This window comes from Ictidomys tridecemlineatus, chromosome 3 (assembly GCF_052094955.1).
Source record: "Ictidomys tridecemlineatus isolate mIctTri1 chromosome 3, mIctTri1.hap1, whole genome shotgun sequence".
Lineage (NCBI taxonomy): Eukaryota > Metazoa > Chordata > Mammalia > Rodentia > Sciuridae > Ictidomys > Ictidomys tridecemlineatus.
Window position 1 is genome coordinate 179,257,413 of NC_135479.1, and position 27,202 is coordinate 179,284,614.

Here is a 27,202-nt window from a genome sequence, read left to right on the forward strand (position 1 = left end):
CTGCATTTCCCAGCCTACTTCTCTAGGTGGTGGAATTCTGACTGAGGGAAGGTGAATGGGTGGTGAATGTTATCCTCTTTCATGCAGTCTTCCATTCAGCCCACTGCTGGCTCAACCCTGGGTTCTAGAGAAAAGAAGAGTCACAAAACAAAAGGAGTTCAAGGGGCTGAATTTGAGGTTCCACAAAGGTAGGAGGAAATACTGATAGTATCTTGTCATCAAGAAAGATTTCTTTCTACAGAAGTAAGTAGTAGATCTTCAGAGTAGTAAATGTTTTCCTTCTTTCAATTTGATAGGGTTAGCATCATAGAAAGATACACACCTTCATTCCACACATCTGTGTTCTGTTTGGTCAAATAAGAGTCCTTATTATATTATATATGATAATTTTTTTCAGCATTTCAATAATCAATAGATTTCTTCATACTTATGAGAGAATAAATTTCTTCCTAATTTTATCTATTTATGAGTGAATCATTTATATATCTGTATATTTGATGTATATTTGTGTGTGTGTATGTGCATGTGTGCCACAATTTCTAATCGTAGTTCACCATGCTATATTTAAATTTCTGGCTTTTCCCCCCCCTGATGTCATCTTTGTGCCTTTCTAGGAATTTGTCAATTTCATCTAAGTTTTCTAGTTTGTTAACAGAAAGTGGTTCATCACATTCCCTTATAATCTTATTAATTTTTCTAGGGTCTGAGTAATACTCTTATTTTATTCCTGATTTTAATAAACTGTCTTGATAAGTCTTGATAAAATTTATTAATTTTGCTGATATGTATAAAGAAGCATATTTTTGCTTCATTGATATCCTCTATTTTTTCTGCTATTAATTTTTTGATTGATAAGAATTATAGATATTAATGGTATTAGAAAAGAAGTGGAGAGAGACAAGACAGGACTTCGGAAGGAAAAGTTAGTTTTTTAAAAAATGAGAAGCATGAATATCATTTGGATTGTGCTATAAGACAGATGTTGATAGATGATTAATAGATGTTTAAGTTTTAAAACATTTGCCTTCCAGAAATTCAGTAGTTTCTATGGTTTGGTAATATTCTTGATTAGGTTACTTTGGCATTTTAAAATAGTTTCTGCTTTTCAGTTACTTAATAAAATTCCTTTTGTAGAAAATACCATCACAAAATATATAGGCGGTCAGTACAACTAAAGATCAGCAAGCTATGGGCAATAGTTCTGTTCTGCTTGCCTATAAGTTATTTACATGATTTGAATGAGTTCCTATAAACTTCTCTGACCCTCAATTTTTACTTCCATGAAATGACAAGTGTGGTCTATGTAGTCTCTAAAATATTTTTTGATGTAATGATGAGAAAAATTCTAGTGTTTACTGAGATGTTGAAAATGTTGGTAATGGTAGCACGCACAACCAGCTTTTAGAAAAACAAAAACTCCAGAAGTACTTGAGCAATTGGAGGCCCAGAGGAAAGAGGAGGACAACTATAAGTATTATACAAGTTCTTCCTGAATTAGTAATTTATACTGGTGTACAACAACTTGAGTATAAGTGTCTTAGAGTAAATTTTAGAAGTAGTGATATAAAACATACCATAGAGTAGTCATAAGGTAAGATAGAATGTGATATAGGAGTAGTAATCTGAGAACAGAGAGGAAAAATAAAAAATTATTCTTCCTTGTGGGTTTGAAAAAAATATGTTGAAGTATATCATCTCCAAGCAAAAATTGCTCACAGTTAATTGGGCCATGTGGTGGATTAACAATTACCTAAAATTCACTGAAATTCCTCCTATCCATAGGAGAAGATCTACGTTCCCTCACTTTTAAAACATAGTGGACTCTATGACTTCTTTGACCAATAGATTATGACAGAAGCAATGTTTTACTGGGTCAGTCTACAGAACCAGACCTAAAGAAATCAGTAGCTTCCACTGCCTGTTTCTTAAAAATCTTCATGGGAACGCTGTGTTATTATATGAAATTTGACTACCTCACAACCATCATACTGGAAAGGTCACATGTTGGTGCCGTGGCCAACAGTTCTGTTCAGCTGGACTCAGTTCTGTTCAGCCTTTCCTATGAAGTTGCCCTTTATGTGAGGGGATGATCTTTAATAATTTCCATGCCACCACACCAATCAGTTGTATAAAACCCACTGACTCAATCATTCCCACATGAAGCAGAAGAGTCTGTTCACAGACCTGCTCCACTTCCTTACCCACAGAATTGCAAGATGAAATGCAGTAAAATTGTTGCTTGATACTGCTAAATCTTGGAATTATTTGTTATGCAGCAATAGATAACCAGAACAAGATGACTAAAGATTCTTAGAAGTAGGTCCTTTTTCCCCCTGAAGTTTTATTTGATGTGTGGCATCCTGGGGAGACAGCTTATGAAATCAGATTTTCTAATCTTAGGTCTTTTTCATGATTTCTTGAATGTTTCATCTGTAGGAATTCTGTTGCGCTTATTTTTGATCTTTACTTTCCTATTTTGCGGTGGCTGCATGCCAATCTGAGGACAAGAAATCCTTGTCCAATGGGAATCTAGGACCTACTAGATAAACTCCAACAACTTTTTTTATTTCCAAACAGGCAATTTCTACCCAAATATTACTGCTTCCATGATTGACAACATGTTCAGAGTAGGAGAAATTCCACTTTTATTTTCTAACAGTTGAATTTACATAAAAGAGCTGAGACTTTTGAAATAGAATTTAGTTTTACCAATTATATTGATCCTGTTTCACCTTAGGCAAATTACTCAAATTTTCTGAGCAATAGATGTGTTGTCATCATCGGTTGTCTTCTTCTTCTTCTTCTTCTTCTTCTTCTTCTTCTTCTTCTTCTTCTTCGTCATCGTCGTCGTCGTCTTCGTCTTCTTCATAAAATGAGAACAATCTTTATCTTGTTATAAAGTTAGTAACAAGTATAAACATAAAAAGCATGTGCCATAAAATAACTTAGCAATAAATATGACATATAAACATTTAGGATGTAAAGAATTTGGCCATTAGAGTAAATTTTTCCCAGGTTCAAGTTCCAATCTGCTTCTCTTTCCGTTCGCTTCAATAATTCCTGAATGCCCATCATATTTCAGCTCTGACCTAGTCACCGGAGATACAAAGATAGGTAAGTCACAGATTCTGGCATTGATGAACTCAAGGATTGAGGAGGAATTTAGATGAAATCAAATAAGTAAAAACATCTAGCTCCACACTTGACTCATTGTAAGGTCTCACCTACACATAGTGTGTTATAAGAGCAGGGCACAAAATATAGAAAAGCTACCGAAATGAAGAAAGATCAGTACGGAATTCAGGAGAGACTGCCCTATATGCATGAAGACAAATGACATGAGATAAATCATGTTCTGAAAGTCACAGTGAGAGGAGATGTTGAGAACAAGGAAAATGTTGTTAATTAAAATCTAGGCCACAAAAATCCATGTGAATTACATACACAGAATTAGCATAAGCCTTAGATAGGCATGTTATAAAAGACTTGGTAGAGAATGCCATTTCTTTTGCTAAGAAGGTTTTTAAAAAGGTAAAACAGAGCAGTTGGTGCCAGCAGAGTTCAGAGTTGCCAAATTGGGCCATTACACGGTGAGAAAATGAAAGTGAAACTAATCAGAGTAAACTCTCAGTAGCCCAGTTACTAACATGAATGTGCACATGTGTGTGTTTACATGTGATCTACCACACTCACTAAAGTCAGATAATTTCTACTCTCATAGACATACAACACCTCCTGACACATATTCAGCCAAAGGCCTATTACAGGCAAGATGAGGAGCATTACAAGGGAAAACTGAAAAACAGAAGACAGAATTCTCACTGAGCCCCATCTGCACCATCCTCCAGGCCCTTCTTCCAACCTCCTGAATTTCCCTGTTACTTTTCCAGATATAAGAATTCAATGGAGGATATTTAAAAGAAAATGTTATGCTATAGTCACTTATGTTGGCACTTCATTCATGCAGAAGTATGAACTGAGTACTAACTGTATTCCCACTGTGGGAACATTTTATTTTATCTGTGTTCCAGACTTCATAACCAAACTTAAATATGTCTGTTTTTTTTTTTGAAAATGAGATTTATTTAGGATTAGATTAGCAAATACTAATATGCCTCTCTTCCACTATCACAAATCTTGAAAAAAATAGAAAATGCATGAATAATTAATTTGTTATTGTGTTAAGTGTCCAAAACAGAGGTAAATAATACCTTTTTAAGAATCTGAGGGCATAAGTAAATAAATATTTATATCCTGACTTAAAATATCTTAAGATATTTCTACTTTAAAGATCATTAAAATATTTTAAAGTAAAAAAGGTAATTGAAATATTAAAAGCATAGATAGAAAGCTAAGCTTTAGGATCAGACATGATAATTTTTTTAGATATTTCAGTATTTTATTGACTCTATGTTTTTCTGTGGTTTCTAGTTTTCCTATTTATATATGAAATTCTAAAATATTTTGTATTGATAAAGTTGATTCTAATGCAATTTAAGGAATTTTTTATTCTTCTGAGTACCTATTTAAAAAAATTTTTTTTTGCTTCCTAGGAAAATATTTGTTATTGTATGATCTGAATAAATGTTAAGAATTCAGAAATGCAGAAATACATACCTCGAAGATTTATAAGAAAAAATATATTTTGTTTAACTATTTTGAAATACAAGATTTCTGTATTTTCTATTGATGAATCATCTAGTGACTTTTTGGGGAAAAGGGCGGGTAGTAGGGACTGAAACCAGAGGTATTTTACCACTGATCTACATCTCCAGCCCTTTAAATTTTTTATTTTGAGACAGAGTCTTAGTAAGTTGCTAGGGGCCTCTCTAAGTTGCTGAGGCTGACCTAGAACTTGAGATCCTCCTGCCTGAGTCTCCTGGAGTCACTGGGATGACAAGTGCATGCTATCATGCCCAGCCAAACTCTTGACTTTTAACACTGCATATCATTCATCATTGTAACTCATTTGGTATGATAATATTCTATGAAGTTATATATATATATATATATATATATATATATATATATATATATATATATATATATAAAACTTGTAGGTGAACACAATACCTTTATTTTATTTTTATGTGGTGCTGAGAATCAAACCCAGTACCTCATGCATGCTAGGCAAGTACTCTACCACTGAGCCACAATCCCAACCCCTCTATGAAGTTTTAAATTGAATAAACACTTGAATCCATTAGGGATTCAGAATACTCTGGACAAACTTTGCTCACATGAAAAATGAAATAAAGCCCAAGGAAATTTTGACTCAGAAAGCAAATCTGAAATCTTTCAGAGATGTCCATTAGTGAGGCTCTATGAAAGGGCATGATCTTTACATTATATAAAATATAATTTCCATGTGTTTTAGTCAGCTTTTTTTCATTATTGTAATTAAAAGACCTGACAATAACAAATTTAGAGGAGGAAAAGTTTATTTTGGGGTTCACAGTTTTAGAGGTCTCCATCCATAGATGGCCAACTCCATTCCTCAGGGCCTGAGATGAGGCAGGACATCATGGTGGAGTGTGGCAGAGGAAAGCAGCTGGCAACAAGGTACCCAGGAAGCAGAGAAAGAGAGCTCTGCTCAACAAGGACAAAATATATACCCCAAAGGCATGCCCCCAGGGACCCACCTTCTCCAGCCACCCTCTACCTGCCCACAGGTATCACCCTGTTAATCAGGAGATTAAAGCACTGATTGGGTTAAGACTCAGCACACAATCATTTTACCTCTAAACTCCTTGCATTATCTCACACATGAATTTTTTGGGGGTACCACATATCTAAACTATAACACCATATCATATAATTAATCAGTAATAGTGATATCATACTGTATATTTTTGACCTCTTAGTTTTCAGACTCACCTTTTGGTTTTTTTGTATTTTAAATTTTTATTAAAAATTGTGGCTGTTTACTACATTGAAGAATAGTGACTAGACAGAGGTAATTTACTATGGATCATGCATTGTCTATAGAGTGCAGAACATGCAGCTAAAGCAATTACAACATAGCCCCTATGCAATTACGTTTCTGCTATGCTATGGTTGGAATAGGATTTCAGTGTGCTTTTCAAAAGTTCATGTGCTAGGAGCTTGGGTCCTCAGTGTGGTAATGCTGAGAGGTGGTGGAAACTTTAAAGAAATGACATCTAGTAGAGGTGATCAGGTTTTTGTGGATGCCCTTAGAAGAGATGGATATAGCTCTGTCAGGACCTGGCTAGTTCCTGTGAGAGTGAGTTGTTATTAAGAGTGGGGCTGACCTCTGAATCTCCCAATCTTGCACTCCTGCCAAAGTGATGCCATCTGACTTGAGGCACTTGCCACAGATCTAACAGAGGCACTTGCCTGAACTGAAATTTTCAAGGTCAGAAACTGTGGTCTGAAGAGGCAAAGAAGTATGCCTGGAATCAAGAAGGTTTATTGGGGTATTTTATGACAGCAACAGAAAGCATACTAGACAATCATATATGCCAATTATTTCTTCCTTAAAGAGCTTGGGACCTTTAGCCAGAGAATCTCTGGGTCTCTGAAGCACATTTAGTCAGATGTAGAGTAGACTGGACTCTTTAGGGAGTTATTGCCCATGGAAATAGCCCTCAACCAGTAAAGAGTTGGTGAGTAAATATCCCCTTGAATGGAACAACACTAAGGAGTGCTCTTTGTCTCTCAGAGGAGGTTCTGATTCTGGAAAAATCTCACTTAACACAAAATGAATATGTTCTTTGAAAAAGATCAGTGTCTTAGCCCCTTTCAACTCCTACCAATTTTCACCATCTTGAACTATGTTGACATTATTATTAGTTTATCTCAGAGCACCTACTGATCATCTTTTTTCATTTCTTTCTTTACACTTTGTTTTTCTTTTTGTGGGGTAGAGTTCTAAAAAAAAACACATTAAAAGTTATTAACTGTTCTTTTCTCTTCTTCCTGGGATGTTTCTTCCAAAAAGTATTTTCAATAATGGCTGTATGTTATTAAACTTCTGAGACTTCTTATCTTCTTACCTTCATATTTATTTATCTATTTGTTTTTTGTTGTACACAATACCTTTATTTTATTTCTTTATTTTTATGTGGTGCTGAGGATGGAACCCAGGGCCTTGCATGTGCTAGGCGAGCGCTCTACCGCTGAGTCGCAATCCCAGCCCCTTACCTTCATATTTAAATAATTAGTTTGATTTAAGATTCTAATTCAAAGTTCCTTCAGCACTTTGAAAATATTACTCTGTTGTCCTTGTACTTCTGCTGTTGCTGTTAGAAAGCCTGAAGTCATTTTAATTCTTGCTTTTGAATTCTTACGGATGGTCTTATTGCATCTCCCTGGAAACTTTTCAAGTATTTTTTTTCTTGTATATCATTTATTTTTACAATAACTGCAAGATAAAAATGTCCATATTACTAAGATAATACATATTTTTTGGCATTCAAGGGCTATGTTATTGTTAAGAATAAAACAAGTTTCGAAGGTCACTATAATTTGAATGGCAATTGTGTCAGCCATGGAAGTAGGGATGCCACTTAGATCTCTTCTCAAGAGAAAGCTTGCCACAAAGAGTATAGTGAGTTGACAGCTTCCAACTCTTTCCAATTAGCTCCCTGGAGAGATTAAATGCAACAAGGGTACTAGTGACTGAGCATTACAAGAGTATTAGAGCATGGTAATTTCCTCTCAAATTGGAAACTCCTCTGTGAATGATCTATGCACTAGAGCTCTCCATTGAGCTGACTGAAATTTTCTTAGAGCTGTACCATAGTCTGAGGCTCTTCCTCCATAGTCTTCCTTCCTCCCTTTCTGAGATGATAGATGTGCATGGCTGTGTGTGATTAAACTTCTGAGACTTCTTATCTTCTTACCTTCATATTTATTTATCTATTTATTTTTTGTTGTACACAATACCTTTATTTTATTTCTTTATTTTTATGTCGTGCTGAGGATGGAACCCAGGGCCTTGTAAACTATAGACTATCTTTGCCTACTCTTGCTGCTCCTTTTTTTCCTTATCTTGCACCCCAATTATATATCTTCTTGCCTTATGTATGTATGTATGTATTTATTTATTTAGGTATCAGGTATTGAACCCAAGGGTGCTTAACCACTGAGCTACATGCCAGCACTCCCACCTTTTTATTTTTTTATTTTTTGAGACAAGGTATCACTAAGTTGCTTAGGGCCTCACTAAGTTGCTGAGGCTGGCTTCGAACTTGCAATCCTCCTTTCTCAGCCTCCTGAGCCTTTGGAATTACAGGCATAATCAGCCTGTGTCAACCTTCATCATGGTGTCTGCTTCTGGGGGGTCACAACTGACAAGATTAAGTGAGTGTATGTTGTGTTGGTGTTTAAGTAACAATCCAGCTAAGAGGAATGAAAAGCTGATAATGTCTCCATGGAAGTGAAAGGACTATTATCCATCAGTCTATTTTTCCTACTCTCTGTCTCCTCAGGGTTTACAGCGAAATTAATTTTGGTCCCTCAAAATTGGTATGATTTTTATATGTTCTTTTTACTGTAGCCTCTGCTGACTTACATAGCATATTTTATATTTATCATATAAAAGGAATGCAAATGCTTACCATTATGTCTTTTTTTTTGCTGGTATTTCCATTTATTACCGCAGCAGAAAACTGCTCTGAAAGTGCAACACCACATCCCCTGTCACAGCCTCTGCTCCTTCCTCACTGGCAAGTACTTGGAAGTTCACTCTTGGAGCTCTGTGGGCCACGAGCTTCTCTCTGGAAAATCATTGCCACTGCCAGTGTCACAGGGAAAACACACACACATGAACAGAAGGGTACAAAGAGAAGGGCACTGGAGAGGAGTAAGAGCCCATTTCAAAGAGAAGCCCCAGAAAAGCGCTTGGACAGAACTGCCCCAACTGTGACTCCCCTTTCTCCAGTGGCAACCTAGCATACTGGTCATGTTAGCCCTGGCAGACCTTTATTCCCTCCAGAATAGGTGATGCCGTGACCGTAAACCATAACCATGTCACATCTTGGCATATTAGAGGCCTGTGGAGTCAAAATAAATGGAGAGGCCTTACAAGGTAGTTTGGGAAAAAAAAAAGGGTGGGGGTCGTTTGGATAAACTGACTATTCAAGCTATCACTTATGCTGTTAGGCAGAATATCTGAGAGAACTCTGGGGCAAGATGCTGCCTAACAGGGATGCCTGTTCTAACCAACATAAGGTCAGCATATTTTTGATGGGAAAAAAAATAACTGTTAAATACTACAATGACCAAAGGAAGGGGAAGTATGAGCAGCTCTTAGAAAACAAAGGAGATTTTTAAAAAATCTTAAAAAAAATAAAAGGCTATACTATGGACAATATACCTAAGCACTAGGCCTGACAAACTCCCACTCATTAAACACACTGTCCAGGTCCTCACACACCCACATGCAGACAACAATCAAGTAGATACCCAAAGGCAGGCAAATCCAAATGTCTGCTCTCTTTGGAATTTACATGGCAATCTGAGTTTAGGCAAAAGTGAAGACCTCTTGGGGTCTATTCAAATCTCCAGGGGCAGCCTTTGTTCCCCACTAGAGCCAATGTGTCTCCTGGCTTTGCCTGAGCCCTTCACAATTGTCTATATAGCAGAATGCATTCTTCATATTCCTGGAGTTTCAATCGTAGTGATATCTTCTTCTTCTTGGATCTAACTTCGTTTGCAATGGAAGCACCTCCCTCTTGGCCCTTGTACTCCTCTGTTTTCAGGAAGCATTCGCAGTGGTGATTTGAGGGGGTCAGGAGTTGGAAAGTTGGAAGAGAGTAAGATAAATACAATATGGGAATGCCTGTTACTCTCATATAATTCCTAAGACCAGCTGGCCAAAGATCCCTCAGGCTTCAAGGATACATTTTAAGGAGAGGGCTTAATTTAAAGTACTGTGATCTCTGCTCCACAAGAGCCAAGTAAGACAGTGCTTCTCAGAGGCTGTGGGAAGACTCCTGCTCATTACTTACTTGAATCCTATGTGCTCTTTTAACCTCCCTGGCTTCGGTCCTTCTGGGGTCCCACCACCTACCTTCTCTGATGAGGGACTGGTTGTTTTAGAAGCATACCTGCAGTGGCCTTCACCAGCTCTGTGTGGGCAACATGTGTTAGCACACATCTGCTACATATACACCCAGTGATGAGGACTGAAAGGAGGTTCTCCAACCACCACGGACAGGCATAGCCATGAAAAAAAATCATTTTTCTCAAGGAATGTAGAATATACACACTAAGTGTTAATACCTAGCAATAGTCAGCTGTCACTTCCCTTCCTCAGTGAGGGGCATACAAGAACCCATAGAAGCAGGCTTGGCACACATACCCTGCTCATAGGGGACAATGTTTCCATCACCGCCCTCAGCGCCAAATCCGCCTTGGAATCTAATTATCATCTAGTTCCCTCAAACTGGGTTCTGCTTAAGCTTAAGTTACTCTCTAAGCCATGCCAGTGGAACCAGTGTTCCCACAGGGTTATAATTCTGTGTCTAAGGAGGAGAGAGTCCCATAGGAGGGAAATTGGAGGGCGTAAGGCAGGAGAGAGGACACAAAATCCTAGGCAGTCATCACATCAATAACACATTTTCAGAGAGTGGTGGCCTGGGGGAGAGGATGAAACAAAATGGTCCCAATAACTTGGTGGCAGAGCTGGTAGAGTCAATCGGCTACTCTGGAACTCTGCAGAAGCTGTTCCTGGATGCACAGGCATTCATATAACTGATAATGCTCATCCACAGCTCCAGCCTGTCCACGTGGTCACAAAGCCCTTCGCAGAGCAGGAGAGGAGCTCAACAGAGGGCCTGGAAGGCATCTGGACAGCACACAGCACAATGAAAGGCTGCACTCCTCCGTCCCAGAAGCCCCTAAAAACAATGTCTATTGCAAAATCACGTTTTCCAAATCTCCGCTTTATAAAGTCAGCAATGCTGGAGGCTGTCTAGCGGAATTCCTCCTCCAGGAATGAGTGCAAAAGGGGAGCACATGGCTCACTGACATCCCTTCAGTAGGTAGATGGAAGGACTGGCAGAGGCCTTCCATCCATTTCAGACAAACACACATATACAGAAAAGGATTATTGCCAGCTTGCGTACTTTCACAATGTGATTTTTGTATTTCGAAAGCTTGAATTGTCCTTGATGCTGTCGGTGTGCGTTTCGTATTCCATAACGGTGTTGGGAGGTGGGGTAAGCACGCGCGGAAGCGTATCACAGATTTGGGCTGTGGTTGCTTGGTCGCTGGCTGTCTTATTCCATATGGAAATAATGTCCTCTTGAAAGTGGACAGAGACCACAGCTCCACAGATCTCCTTCCCCACCATGAACTGTTCCCCCAGCATAGCCAGGATGAGATTCTCCCAGCAAAGAGAGGACAAGCCCTTCCACAGCTGGATAATCAATCCACTTGCCACCCTTTTTATTTGCATCATCTTGTCACATGGGTTTAATTCCTTTTTTGAAGACATGGAAGTCACTGTGGCCTGTCAGGTCCCCAGGACGTACCATGTGGCTATAAAACCTCCAGAACTGCTCCACAGAGGCCAATCTGCTTGATATTCTGTTCATAGCTCTGAGAGCTGGTGGGACGGCCTGGGGTCCTCCTGGAGTACCAGAATGTACAGTTGTTCCGCAGGGGATGCTCTGCCTGTCCAGGAACAACAGCCTTCTACTTCTTGCTACTGCTCTGGCTCTTGTCTCGCTCTGTTTTTTCCTTCTCACCCTCTTTCTGTGTGCTGTTTTCTTCATTCTGGTGTGGTCCCCACTGTCATCATCTTTCAAGACATCGAACTTGTTTTCATCCTGTCGCTGCCGCTGTCTCCACTGTACCATTATGTCTTTAATCCATTCATAGTTTACCAAACACAAAATTTTGCCACCATAGATCATAACTATGATACAGGTTTGGTAGTACTGATTTTGTTGTTTCTGTTTGCTTTCTTAGTGGTTTCTGACTCATTGAGTTCAGGGTGTTATGCTTTACAAAACACCGAAAGTTAAGAATTCAGACACCAAAAATTTATATATATTTTTTTGTAGGTTATAAAAGAAAGTTTATAAAGATGACTGAAAAGTGCATATTTCAAACAAACATAAGAATTATTTTTAAACACCTGATGTATTGTGGAAATGTTCTTTGCAAATACAAGGTCAAGGTTTATTTTTTATTTAAAATTTATTTTTAATCGTGTGATTGTGAATATTTATGAAATACAATGTGATTGTTTTGAACTACATATGTATATATTGGAAGATGAAGTCAAGCTTAATTAACATATCCATCACCTCACCAACTTATCTTGTGTGTGATGAGAACATTAAAACTATTATTTTAGGAATTTTGAAATATACAATTCATTATTACTAACTGTGGTCACCATGCAGCACAACAGATCATTAAAACTTATTTCTTAGACTAACTGAAACTTTATACCCTTTGAATAACATCTCTCCCTCTCCCATTCCTTTTTCCTTCCCCCTCCTCTAGCCTCTGGTAATAATTTTTCTATTCTCTACTTCTCTGAGTTCAGCTTTTCAAATTCCAATGTAAATGAGATCATACAGTATTTGTCTTTCTGCACCTTATTTCACTTTGCATAACATCCTCCAGTTCCATCCAACTTGTTTATTTTTATATTAAAGCATACTGATTCAGCAAAACATTAAGAACCTTCCTAACTTCACTTTTTATGTTTAGTTGTAGTAATTTGTATATGATGAAGCATCTAATAATTTATAGCTACTCCCCATTTCAATTGATTCAATTATTGAGATTTATAGTAAAAAGATTTTATTTCTTTAGTCTGAAGACTTTCTCCAATTTTAGGTATTCAGCCTGCCAATATAAAATTTGGGGACATGTTATGAGAAATGTGGTTTGTAGTGGTGTGATTATGTTTATTTGCATCTCAGTTTTAACTCTATGTTCATATGCATTCTGACTTTTTCACTCTAGTGGTATTACTTTTCTGATCTCATAGCTTATTTTCCATGTCCACAAAAACCACAGAGCTACTAGGTGTCACATAACTGTTGTACAGCAGCAAACTTTTGCTCAGAGCCACCGGAGTGCGTGTAGTGCATTCTTTCTATCTAGAAATTAACAGTATGTTGGATGAATCTAGATATTCTGATCTTTCCACAATGATCTTTTGTAGAGGGATTCACCAGAACTTGGTAAGCTTACTCAAATATGATGAATTTTCTAATTTTAGTTAGTTATCTGCCTTCTGCTTTGATCCACACACTGTATGACTAATTCTATTCAATACACCCTTGTCAGGAGCTGCCACATAGGAGCTGAGCATGTGCCCTTAGCCTTGAGGGATGGAGGTGTGGAACTGGCTTGCCTGCAGGAAAGCAGGTGGACCTCATCTCTGTTCTGCAGGGAAGTGAAGCTCTGGGAGTAGGTTTACCCAATGGGAGTGGGCTGCCTCCTTGTTCTTTTGTAATACTACCCTTTAACCTTTTTGGATGGAATGTTCTATCCAACAGCTCTTCTCAATAAAAACAGGGTTTGGGAGCGTGCTCCCTCTCTCTCACCTGTCTCCCTTGTTTTTCTCTTGCCCCCCTTGTGGGAGCTTACAGCTGAGGCAGAGGTGCCGTCCTGAATCACCCTGAAAAAGGTATTTTTTGTGTTTGTGTGATTTGTTCATTCCAGTCCAATTTGCCTGAGTAACCCTGGTTTCGTAGCCTTCATAGGACTTGGGCTACCCTCTCTCCCCCAATAAAAGGGTGAAAATCCCAATGTTATGTCAGCTACATAATATTCTGAGAAAAGTGATACCAAGGATGTTGACACGTGATTTCATTTCTTTTCCGGTTCAGTATTAAAACTTTGGGAGGGGTTGGCATTGTAGCTCAGTGGCAGAGCACATGCTAGCATGGGCTTACCTAGCATGATTCTGTTTTCAGTAGAATGTGATGGGTAAAGTTTGTGTGAACTGGCTTTAAAAAAAGGAAATAGAGACAGCATTACACTTTCAGCAGTTTATTGTTAAGGGAAGGGGAGAGGCAGAAAATTCTCTCAGTTAGGACAGGACACAATGCATATATAAAACAGTATGTATATATAAAACAAGATAGCATTTGCATGTCTTTGAAATTGTCATCTGACTATGGCTTTATTTCAGGGCCACTTTTTTTTTTTTTTTAATTCTATTTCCTTTCTGTTGTTGTTTTTTCCTATCTAGCTGTTCTTTGCAGTCCTGCAGAATTCCTTTAGGGCGCCATATTCAAATGCGTGCCAGGTAGCACACAGAGAGGATTGCCTGAATTCTTGTGCTGTTGGAAACTTTTGTTTCTTAACCACACATTGGTTCTTCAATTGTTTGTCTTATGCCTATTCTCCCCTCCCTTGACTTTTGACTTCATTGTTCACGTTCCCTTACAACCATATCTTGCTGTCTTGACTGGATTTTCAGCATTATTTTTGAATCTATAATATTGTCTAATTTGGGGCCCAAAATTAAATCCTTTCTGTCCACTGCCTGGTGATGTTTTAATTCAACCCTCGGACCTACGTTGTTTACTGAAGGTACACCAGTGGAAACCACACATTGAGTTGTTAGCCTGGAGTTCTAGATCACTGTCTTGGTAAAGCCATGGCCAATTCATACCCAGATAAAAGTCTTCCATGACTACTCAGCCTGGTATGAGAGGTTGAAGTCCATTACTCTATGAACTAGAATTCCTGGGCTTATTAACCAGTAATAGTGGCTAAGGTAGAACTGCTGGCTCTGCATCCAGAGGTCCAACAACCACAGCTCTGGAAACCCTCAGAAGGTTGTGGTTTATTTAAGCACTAGCCAAAGCATTTTTCCAGCCCTTTAGTCCTGCTCCTTGCTAATGCTCTGTGTGTTGACATGGAAGTATGCATAAAGGGCTTTTGCTGAATAATAAATATGATGGTTATCTTGAGAAAATCACTTGGGCTCTGGTTTCAATTGCAACTGAATAACTGCTTCTTTTCATAGAATGCCATTTTTACTTGAACTACTGATCTGCAGACCAATAACATTATTTAGACATGGGTATTTGACAGATTATTTCTCAAAGATGAATGAAATGAGCTTGCCATTTCAAGGGAAATAACCAACAGTGTTTGCTCCCAATGACAAATTTTATATTTTCAATCAAGAGAGAGTGCATCATATATATATATATATATATATATATATATATATATATGGCTTATTTTAGTATTTTTCTTATGTAATATTTTTCTATAGTTACCCAAATTAAAGGCTAGAAAATTATCTTTACTAAGTGACTCCTCCCGTATGGTATTATTCATTTAATCGAGATGATCAACTTGTACAAGTCTTTTGGTGGCAAATGAGCTACAGAATGTCAGAGTTAAGAACTACACTTTAAAAATGAGATTTAGCAATTTTACTATCTTACCAGTAAGGGGCAGCAAATAACAATGTATGTTTGAAATAATAAACTGTTACCTGAAATTAATTTGAGAACTTTCCTCCTCCTCCTCCACCACTTTCCTCCTCCTCTTTTTCTCCTTTTTCTTCTTTTTTGCCTAAGTATACATCCCTGACTCTTTAGTATACATCCCTGACTCTTTTCCTTAATCTTCTTACTGATGCTAAAGCCAGAGATATTGGGAACGAGAGGGATGTTCAAAAGGTAAAATGAAAAATTATAACATTTAAAATACAATTCTAAGGGTAAAATCTTTTGATTGATAAATGGTGATTCTCAAAATTTTCAAGCTGGGTCTTAGTAACTCCACTTAGGAGGTATCCACAAAAATTACCTAGAATCCATTAACGAGGAGAGACTCAAAGTAACATCTTGCCTCCATTTGGTATTTCTCTCAAAACATTGGTTTCTCATCTGAGCTTTAGCCACTTAGTTTCTTTTAAAAAATGTTAAAAGAAATTTCTTTTAAAAAATGTTATGTTAATTTATGGAACATAAACATAAACCAGAAGCCATTCTAAGTACTGGAGACAACTGATAAACAAAATATATGACAACCATCTTCATGTGCTTTCTTTAGCAAGGGAAAGTTATTAGGAAATAAGGGAGGGGCTATATAGAAAAGCACAGGAGAAATAATAAACCCTAGAGAACATGAACAAAGAGTGAGACTAGTGATGGGATAGACTAATGCCAAGTTCTAGCACTGGCAAGTTTTCTTCAGTAACCTCTTTTGATTCTTTCACTGAATTTTCCCAACCACAAATGCCTATGTGAAAAATCTAACATGTTTTTCTTATAGTAGCTGGGTGAACTATCTGAAGACGTCTTTCTCTATGAGCAATAGAGCTTAGTTATTTTCAAGTAAATTCTATTGCTCTAGTGATTTCTGCTTTTCCTCAAATTCAAGAACTGTTCTCCTCTCCTTAACACTCTTCCATCCTTGGTTTGGGAAAAGGCCACACTTCTGTTGTTTGATCTGTATCAATACTATGCTGGAATTTTTGAAATGTAATTCAAATTATATGGTATCCATGAGTACTCTTCCTATGCTGACATCAGTATCAGCCAAGATGCAATTACATCAGGTACAACCAAGATGCAATCTGTTGTGGTGACTTCTCCTTACATCCATCCCAAATGGCCCTGGGAGGGTAGTGGTGTACTTGCTCTCTTTCTCAGTCTCATTTTTGCACTTGATCTCAGGCTTCCATATCCTATCTGGGATCTTTGGGAATAACTCCAGTGCTATCACAGGCCACAGGATATTCACCGTAACTGCATCAGATTTTTTTCTGCCTCTATAGTCTGTGCAGCTATATAGAAAATGTTATCATGGTATTACTTTGAATTAGAACATACTGTGGAATAGAAAAATTTCAGCTGGTCAGGATCTCAAAAGAAAGGTAGGCTTAGAAACTTTTCACTTTCATCATCTCTGGAGTTTTCTATTAAAGCCAGATTTAAAGACAGGTAATTAGTGTAGCTAGGTAAATTGGGTCTGGTGGAGAAAATGGAGTCTGATTTGAGTCCAGGAAGTTGGAAACTGCCCCTGGGAGACTGGAATGTTTTTATCTCCAGAGCCCTTTGATACTTCCCCTCCCCAAAAGGTTATTAATGAAGCAACTCCTGAGGAGACAGGGAGCTGCTAATCAATACCTGGTCATTCCACTAACATCCCCCAGTCACTCTGCAGGATGGGAAGAAATGAACAAGATAAGGGAGAAGAATACAGTGAAACTTTAGATGTATAAATGGGACAGGACTTCTTCATCCCATGGATCCTGCCTCTGGGTTCCTTCTTCCACCCTGGAGAAGTCTGTTTTACTACCCTTTAATAAAGCTTCTTACTGTCTACTCTATGCTTGCCTTGGTGTGCTTCTCTGGTGTTATACTTCAACATTTGAGGAAGCAGGACTCATCAAGGTAACCAGGAACTGGCAGTATTACTATCATCTACCCCATACTTGACACCTTTACTGTTGGAGAGCTTGAATGAGAAAAGTAAATATTCCTTTAAATTTCTTCTAGGTTACTTTGCATTAAGTTTTCTGATCTCGAAGGCCAATATTTGCATTTATTCCAGGGAAGTTTCCTTGAATGAGGGAAAGTCAACTAAAGGAAAGAAGATGCTGGGTGTAGTGGGGATGGGGGACCAAATTAAGTAATGATTTGCATATTGGCCTATGTTTTCAACTATGCTGCTATTTGACAATCAAAACCAAATCAAGAGTTTGGTGTGGTGGCCTATGCCTGTAATCCTAGTGATTTGGGAGGCTGAGGTAGGATGATTGAAAGTTTGAGGTCATTCCCAGCAATTTAGTGAGATACTCAGCAACTTATCAAGACCCTGTCTCAAAATAAAAATGACTGGTATGTCGCTCAGTGGTAAAACATCCCTGGGTTCAGTCACCAGTACAAAGAAAGAAAAACAACAAAAAACTTTTATCTCAAGCACCTTGTTCTTAGCCATCCAAAATGTAAGAGTTCCTAGTTGCATGGCATCTATACAACAGAAATAAAAATTTGCAGTTTCATAAGCATTCTTGTTTCAAGGTTGCTAATGTACATCTGCATTAGAAAATAATCACGTGCCACATAATGATGTTTCTGTCACTGATGAACTGCCTATATGGCGGTAGTCCCGTAAGATTATTATAGAGTTGAAAAATTCCTATTGCCTGGTGAATGCATAGCTGAAGAAAAGACCAAAAACAAACAAGAAAATAAAAACTGCAAGAGAAAAGAAAAAAAACACGAAGAAAGGTAGAAGAAACTTTTGCAGACTTTCAAATTCTCCTTAAAATGTTCAAAAACATGGACGCCTACACAGAAAGGTTTTCATTAATAAAGAGGAATGTTCATGATGTAATATCTGCTTACAAGCAAATCTATGAGGAAACAAAACAAAAACAATCAAAAGAAATAAACCAAATAAACCACCATAGATCCATTTCTGGAAAAAAAAAATTGACATCTCGGTCAAGAAGAGCCTCAGGCAGGTCCTTCAGCAGGTGTTCCAGAAGGAGACATTGCTACCAGAGGAGATCATAGCCCTAGGCACTTTAGTGCTCCTGAAGACCTTCCAGGCAGACAAAAGGTGGAGGTGAAAGTGGAGGTGGAAGTTAAAGACAGTGATATTGATGATCCAGACTCTAGGGCATGTGTTTGTTTTAGTTTTTAACAAAAGAGTCTAAATAATCTACATAAATAGAGTCTACATAAATAAATAAATAGAAAAAATTTAAAGATCAAGGATATAAAGAAAGAAAATATTTTTGTATAGGTATGCAATGTGTTTTTAAAGTTGTGTTATTATGAAAGAATCAAAAAGTTAAAATTTCAAGAATTTATGAAGTAAAAAGTTATAGTAAGCTAAGGCTAATTATGACTAAAGAAAGAAAAATAATGCCTAATTTGATACTAGTGCACACTGATGTCATGTTTACTCTCCATTCACTCACTGACTCACCCAGAGCAAGTTCCAGTACTGTAAGTACCATTCATGGTGGTGTCCTGTACAAGAATACCAGTTTTTATCTTTTGTACTATATTTTTATTGTACCTGTTATGTTAAGGTACATTTATATAGACAAATTCTTACATTGGGTTACAGTTGCCTACAGTATTCAGTATAGTAACAAACTGTATAGGTTTGTAAACTAAAAGCGATAGGTTATAGCATACAGCCTAGGTGTGTAGCAGGCTATTCCATCTAGGTGTAAGTCCATTTAGATGTTTTCACAGTGATGAAATTTCCCACTTCTTAGAATGTATCCTTGTCAAACAATACATAAAATACATAACTGGGTAAGGGGTCCCCCGCCCGACCCCAAAACTCCAATATTTTCTGTGAGTTTTAGATTTGCCAGCAGAGGGCAGCAAATAGCGGCGCAAATCCCTATATTTTAAAATGTTTAAACATCAAAGCATGAATGTTCACATTACCTAAAGTCAACAGTGAAAGATTTTCTTGCTATAAGTAAGATTTTTGCAGAAACTTTATGAAAATGAAAATAAGTGCTAGACAGGAGGTGGAAAAAAAGTAGTAAAATGTATTTTTGGTAACTTTTATTCCTCTGGAACTTCTAGAGCTTTCTTCCAGACAATGAGGACCTGCTAACTGACTCTGGATACTGAGCATTCTAGCTTGCCTCATGGCTATTGTACCAGCACAACAAAAAAAAAATTTCTTATATTTCATTCTGAGTGTGTCTTCTTCCATGGATGGTGATAATTTAAATAGGATAACTACTGTTATCATATGCATTTTCCATTAGATTAATTATCTAAAATAAAGCTGTTCATAAAAAGAATAATTATTTTTATTGCAAGATTTTTGTTTTCTTTTTTGTGATCCTGGTGATTGAACCTAGGACCTTGTGTATGTGAAGCAAGCACTCTACCAACTAAGCTATATCTCCAGCTCTGTAGAATAGTTTTTAAAAGCAAATTTTAATTTAGTAATAACAGTGAAATGAAACAGGACTCCCCAATATCTAGGGAGATGATTAGATAAATAATTACAAAAATTTAACAAAATAAGAGAGAAGAGAAAATTTACAGCAGCAACAAAACAAATAAAAAGTTAAAAACCATTACAATAAGTGAAAAGAAATGGGGCCATGAAAGAAACAGAAAATACTGTCACGGTGTATTATAATTTTTAAGTCTTCACCTTTCAGAATAAAATTATTGGAGAAAATGAATCTAGAGTGTCCTAAAAATTCTCATAAATATCTAATTTGGCAACTTGTAAACTAAGGAATTAAGTAGGTAGCCCCAGAAAAATGAAGGAGAACCCCAATCCCCTGCCCCATACAACTCCATTTGTACTCTTGAAATTCATCAAAGAAAGGCCAATAAGCTTACTATCTTTAAAAGAATTGTGCAACGATTTAATGACACCAATCCAATCTTATAAATGGATCTTAGAAAACAACTCTTCAGCAAGGGTAACACTCCTCCACAACAGGGCTCCAACCTTGCCATCCCCTTGAAGGGAAAACCAGCTGGTTATGGATTAAATGGGAAGTGACATAGGAAAATTTATATGCCACCTTTAATTGGGAAGTAATACCTAATGATATATGTGATCAAGGTAAAAATAAATGATATGGCAACTATGAAACTATAATAAAGAAAGAAGAAACAGAGGGAGAAAAGAAGGATGGAAAAAAGAATGATGGGAGAAAGGAAAGAAGATTGAGAAGAAGGAAAAAAGAGAGAAGCTAGAATGGAAGGAAAGAACCAAGAAAACTTGACATTCATAATATGCAAAAAACTAGAAGTAAGCATAATGCAAACCACCGAAGCAGATGAATATTTTATGGTACTAATAATGTAATAAATAAAATAACTCATTAAAAAAGCTAAAAAAAGAGGATTAAAATTTACAGGTTAAAAGAAGATTTCAGAAATAAGAAAATAATCTGAGAACCAACACATAATTACAGATATAATAAGGAAATTGTAATATCAGAAACAAGGGATAAATTATAATAATTATAATAGAGTAAAACTTGAGATACTTATAATGAATGCACAAAAAAAAAAACAAACTTGAGAAATTTTACTTCCATTACTGCTCATATGGCAAACTAAGTACCTAAACAGATTCTTTGCTGCAAATAAATAAAACTGTTGAGTAAAAATACTAAATGCATGAAAATGCTGGCCAAATAAAAATACTGTACTACTTGGACCCCAAATAAGCTTAACAAAGTTAAGTCAGGAAGACTGGGAGAGAAACACTGATGTTGTCCTCTGGCCTTAATGCATTAGCTCAGCTCAGATGACCTAAAACATTAGTTGATAAAGTTCTAAGGATAAGACACAAACTCCATTAAAAAATGAACCCAGATACTAATCTGGAGTTGAGAAAAAAAGAAAATTTACCATCCTGAAACTTGAGCACTGAACTTTGATTTTGATTGGAGGTGGAAAGAATTTATCCTGAAGATTTATAACCAGAACCTGGTTGTCATTTGAGTTTGTAAGCTGAATTCACACTATGTGGTGAATTAAACACAGATATATAAAGAAACTCAAGTCAATGATTTAGTTTAAATTGATGCAGCACTGATAATGCTCAGTCACTGGATAGAAGCAAATGCCCATCCTCCATGAGGGAATTTCTACAAAGTTCAAAAGAAAAGGAGAAGCTCAGAGTAGAGAAGAAAATCAACATACACATGTGGAAATAAGGTGCCAGGAATGAGACCAAGTGTAAACAAGGCTAACGTCAAATGTCTTCAAATACAGGAACTACAAGACTGAAAAAATAAAAATTGTGTTTGTTTAAATTTTTCAAAAACTGCAAAGGCATAAAATCATGAGTGAAAAGCAAATGAGTTTGTAAAAAACCTAACACCAACGCTGTCAACGCTCAGTGGGAGAACTAGTGGGCAGATGTGATGGTGAGTTTATGTCTGAAGAGCTAATTGGGCTTTTGGCTCCTGATTTCATTGCATACCTGAGTGATCAAGTTGTGGATGCCCTCTAAAGCTGCAGTATTCTAAATCACAGCTGCATGTATTAACATGATTGCAGAATCAAAAGCAGAATGAGAGGGAAAGGGAAGGACGAAAGGGGAGGTGAAAGGGGGAAACAAAAAACAAAACCAAACACCCCTCCTTTTCTTCAGAAAGTAAGATGACCGTTCATAAATATTTGAGAATAGGTGCAACTGTTTGTTTGTCCTATTTCCCCCTTAACAATAATAATATAACAATATTTCCCCCTTCAATAATTAATGAAGATATTACTTTTTCCATGGGATATATGCAAACATATTATTTATTTAACCAGCATGAATAACCTTTTTTTGCATCCTCTTAAATTCCAATTCTTTTCTTGTCTGTCAAGATTTATTTTGGGAGGGAAAAGTTGAAAGAAGCTGTTTTTATACATTTTATACACAATTCAACGTAATTACATTCAAAATGGAATAGTTAAGATTGGGAGTCAGGGCAACCCCAACCAGGTTCCCTCTTACTATCCTTGCAAGAGTTCTGTTTTTATTCTTCACACATAAATAAATTCTACTCCTTTCAATTAGAAGGAGAAGGACAGGAGGAGGAGGAGGAGGAGGAGGAGGAGGAGGAGGAGGAGAAGGAAGAGGAAGAAGAAGAAGAGGAGGAGGAGGAGGATGAGGAGGAGGAGGAGGAGGAGATTGGGAATCTGAATAAAATATATTGGTATTCTGATATTATTTAGTAATAGTATTTGGTACTACTTTTACTACTTTATTTTACTAATCTATTGTATTTATTTAGTTCAGGAAGAAAGAATGAAATGTTCTGCATTGAGTTTTTAAAAATCAGAATGTCAACTATCTGATTTTTGTGAAGTTAGATGAAGAACCAGAAGTTAAGTGATCATAGGTCTCATAATCAAAATGAGGGACATTGACTTTAAAGCTCAAGCTGCCAACAACACTATGGAGAAACTCTTGGACTCTTAAAATCCATGTTGGTTCCACATTCTTTGTAGTTTTCTTAACAGAATGTTATAGGATATTTTGAAGTCATTAAGTTAAGTTGAAGTGAACACTCATTATTTGAAGAATATGGTTTATTTCACATTTTAATGCTTTGGGGTTAAGCAACATTCAATTCCAGCATACATTTAGTTTTATCACCTTCTTAACAGCAACAAATTGAGTATATTTCTATATTCCATAGGCTATTAAAATTCTTGTTTGAACATTTTCTATAGTTTGGGCAATTGATATTAAAATTGTTAAAATAAATCTAACTGGCTTTTCATGTGTTTTTAATGCTAAGGTAACAACTTATAGATATTATTTTTCATCAGTGGGAAGATTTTCAGAAATAAAATGCACTGGCTCAGGTTAAGGGCAAATACATATAACTTTATTTGAGACATTATTCAATGGAGAATATAAATAAGGGAAGTCTACTAACTAACCCCAAACTTCAAACTTCAAATGTTTTTCATATGATATACTAACAAGAATAAAGAAAAGGACAGAAGATTCCTAATATGTGCATGCATTTATAATTGGAGTTATTTTGATATAAATATGCCAACTACAATAGATAGTATTTCAACATTTAGATTAATAGGAAGATATAATAGAAAAGAAAACCAAGCTTAACAAAATATCATTTTGAGTCCAGTTTCATATTTTGAAACACCATGTATAAATAGAAATGCAATAGATTATGAACTTGAAATTCTCCTCTTATTCTTTCTTTTAAGAAGTATATAGTTATAACCTGAGGTTTTGGATGAAGGGACAACTATGACCACCTTTTTTGGAGAACAAGAGAGATACAATTTGGTAGTCAATTATTATGTGTTTCCCCAGGTTGGACTAATTCTCAGTTATTTGCTGTAGAGTTGGACAGGTTTAAATGATTGACATTTCTATTAATTTTTTTGCTCAGTCAGATAATACTTGTACCATAATCATATACAAGGGTGAAGTGGGTATGGACATGAATTATTTCTTTCCCTCTTAAGATGCTTGAGCTAAGGGAGATTGATAAGAAATATTGTTTCTCCAGCTCTTGAACATATGGAGTTCTAGAATAACTCAAGAAGTAAGAACTGTTCCTTTTGAACTGAAGAACATTTTGCATTTTCTACTTCAAGGAATAGGCAATTGAAAGCATTTTATATATTGTACATATAATTAATGATGAATAATAAAATAAATAATAAGTTACTTATTAAAATTTATCATTATAAATAAATGTATTTGGAAAATTAGTGTTCTATGACTTTCATTTATTTCATTTTCAGTAAGATATTTTCTAATCACTGAAAAATAAAGATTGCTTTTCTGTTTTAGCAGTTTTTCTAATAGCACACTTGTATTTATTTTTATTAAAAATAGGGGTAAAGGGGCTGGGGTAGTGGCTTAGAGGTAAAGAATTTGCCTAGCACATTTGTGGTCCTGGGTTCTATCCTCAGCACCACATAAAAATAAATAAATAAATAAATAAAATAAAGATATTGTGTCCAATTACAATTAAAAAATAAATATTAAAGAAGAATATATGTTTAAAAATGGGGTAAAGATATACCAGCTGTTTCACTATATTTTAGTTACTAGAACACAGTGAAATGGACCAAGCTCACGTAGGATAGAAGATCATATTCCAAACTATTGAGAAGCTGGACACTGTAGCCTACATCTATAATTCCAGCTACTCAGGAAACTGAGGAAAGAGGATTTGAAGTTTGAGGCCGGCCTCAGCAACTTAGGGAGACCCTTAGCTACTTAGTAAGACCCTGTCTCAAAATAAATGCAGAAAGAATTGGGAATATACTCAGTGGTAATATACCCCTGGATTCAATACCCATTACAAAAAAACCCTTTTTTTGGAAAGGTATGAAAAAGATATTTAGAGACATAAGCACAAGTCTCTTAAGTAACTTACAATACTTTTTATTGGGAATAAAAAGCAAATACTCGTAAAGAAAGCAGGGATAGTTAAAATAAGAATTATTGGAGATGATATTGTGTGAATTTAAGCACAATAGAAATTACATTTCAAGGAGGAAGTAAAATTTAATCTGAAGGATAAATTACTTAATATCAAGGTGGTGGGGGGCATTTCAAGTAGGAGGAAAAACAAAACAAAACTGGAAAACTGATGGTGACAAGAAGGAGAAAGACACATTACAAGAATAATGAAGAAAGGGACCAAATTGGAGAAGATAATATTTGTTAGGGTCAAGGAGGATAGTGGGAAATAAGATTTCCCAGAGAGTGATATCTTTTTGTTATTAACTCTATGACCCTAAAAGTCAAGCAAGAAAATCTGGATGTAAAGTAACAAGCAACAGGGAGCCATCACTATTTCCTTCAAATGTCAATATTCTCATAAAAATCAAGTAGTGTTTTTTCTTAAATTTAATAGAGCTTAAAATCAAGCCTGTATTCTTATTTTCATTAACTTAGAATTCTCATTTTAAGTAAAAATTTCCCCTTTATTGTTTATTGGATTAAAATAAAACATTAGTCCTGAAACATTTGAGAAATCATCTCCAAATTCATCACTAGAAGAAATTAATGCTAGAATAACTGTGGTTATAATTTTAATAGGGTAGACAGATCACATTATATTTTCCTACAGAGGTAAACAGGCAGGCTTTTAGGAATGGGAATGGTAGAATGGAGCAAGAGAAAAGACTAGTGGGTCCCCTCAGAGTGGCATTTCCATGGCTCACATCGGGCTATACTGCTCTACAGGAGGAGGCCACCAACTACTTATTTGATTCTCTCTTGAATCAGAAAGCAGCACACAATGCAGAGCTGTGTTCCACATAAATGTTTACTAACTCATTCTAGACTTACTACAGAGAATAATGATAATGATAATGGTAATTTCCTTTTTTTGTCCTTCACTGTTTTTAAAGAGTGTTTAATTTCACTCAGTCTCCTGGGTCTTTCAACTGTAGTCTGAGGGAAAACAGTATAAAACCAAACTTGCTCAGCATCAGGTTAATGATGAGCAAAAGAATCAGGATTCATAAGTGAGCCTTTTCTAATTTCAAATGTAGAGAATTATTGATTCCTTTAAACAGTTGCTTCATTTGTAATGAATAACTTTCTTGCCTTAGAAAATTTTAACAGTATTCTGATTGAGAATAAATTATAATAGTTGTTTTAACCCAAATGCTTTATAATTCTCTCAGCAACGCTGATATGATTTTGACTTCTGCTTCTATATAGTTTTGCATTAGGCACTTTTCATGTAGTAGCAAGGTTGTTTTCTGGGATTTTGAGTGAGTAAAATGGTGGTGAAATTTCATTTTTACTTATCATATCTATGGTCCCACAAAACACTTAACTAGCAAGGAGCTTTAAAGCTGTGGTCTCGAGAATAAAAGCTCTAGACTCCACTTTCATTGGAATAATCTAAGATTCTTGCTAAAGACCCAGATTCTTGAGCTCCATTTTGAACTCACAGACACAGTTTCTAAAATCTGAAATTTGAAGTACTCTGCTTCAACTTCCCATTTCATCTAAAAGCTCCATAGTGTGCTATGTTAAGATTGATTTTTTTCCCCCTCAATTCAGTGTTTCTTTCTTTTTATTTTTTTGGTACTAGGGATTGAACCCAGGGTGCTTAACCACTGAGCCACACCCCCAACCCCTTTTTTATATATTATTTATAGACAGGGTCTCGCTGAGTTGCTTAGTGCCTTGCTAAATTGCTGGCTTTGAACTTGTGATCCTCCTGCCTCGGACTCCCAAGTGGCTGAGATTACAGGCGTGTGCCACCATGCTAGGCCCCAAATCAGTGTTTCTTAATGTCAGTTTGCATTGCAAAATGGCACACAAAGTGACCCAGCTATATAATATAATTATGTGATAGTAATGATATACATAATGTAAGTATAACTTTTAGGTGTGAATCTTAAGTATATATGGTTTAGGAATAATATTGTAACTTAATGAAAAGATATTGAAAAGCATAGGAAGAAAGACATGTCAAGCTTTGCTGGGTCCACATAAATGAATAATATTATTTTAGTGTCTATGCAGAGGTAGAAACCTTCTATGAGAAAAGCTGGAATTGCATCTAACACAAGCTCTAATGAAAGACTGCTTGGACATTATTTGTTGTTATTCTTGATAAAGATAATATTAGACTTTAATATAATTTAAACAGAACTTCATTATTTTTGACCAGAGATGGAAAATTCTTAAAAAAAAAATCTGTTTTGGGCTGGAGATGTGGCTCAAGTGGTAGCGTGCTCGCCTGCCATGCGTGCGGCCCGGGTTC

The 27,202-nt window shown here is 36.3% G+C and overlaps 1 protein-coding gene and 1 pseudogene across 1 annotated transcript in view; both read right to left on the bottom strand.

Moving 5' to 3' along the window:
• Positions 1-2,621: 2,621 nt before the first annotated feature.
• The window catches only part of Htr1f (5-hydroxytryptamine receptor 1F), a 170,592-nt gene continuing 146,011 nt past the window's right edge, over positions 2,622-27,202 (bottom strand). The window contains exon 4 of the transcript XR_013436957.1: positions 2,622-2,863. The gene's annotated coding sequence lies outside the window, so the exon portion shown is untranslated. The remainder of the gene's footprint in view (positions 2,864-27,202) is intronic.
• Positions 11,009-11,941, bottom strand: LOC144375896 (eukaryotic translation initiation factor 4E type 2 pseudogene; annotated as a pseudogene).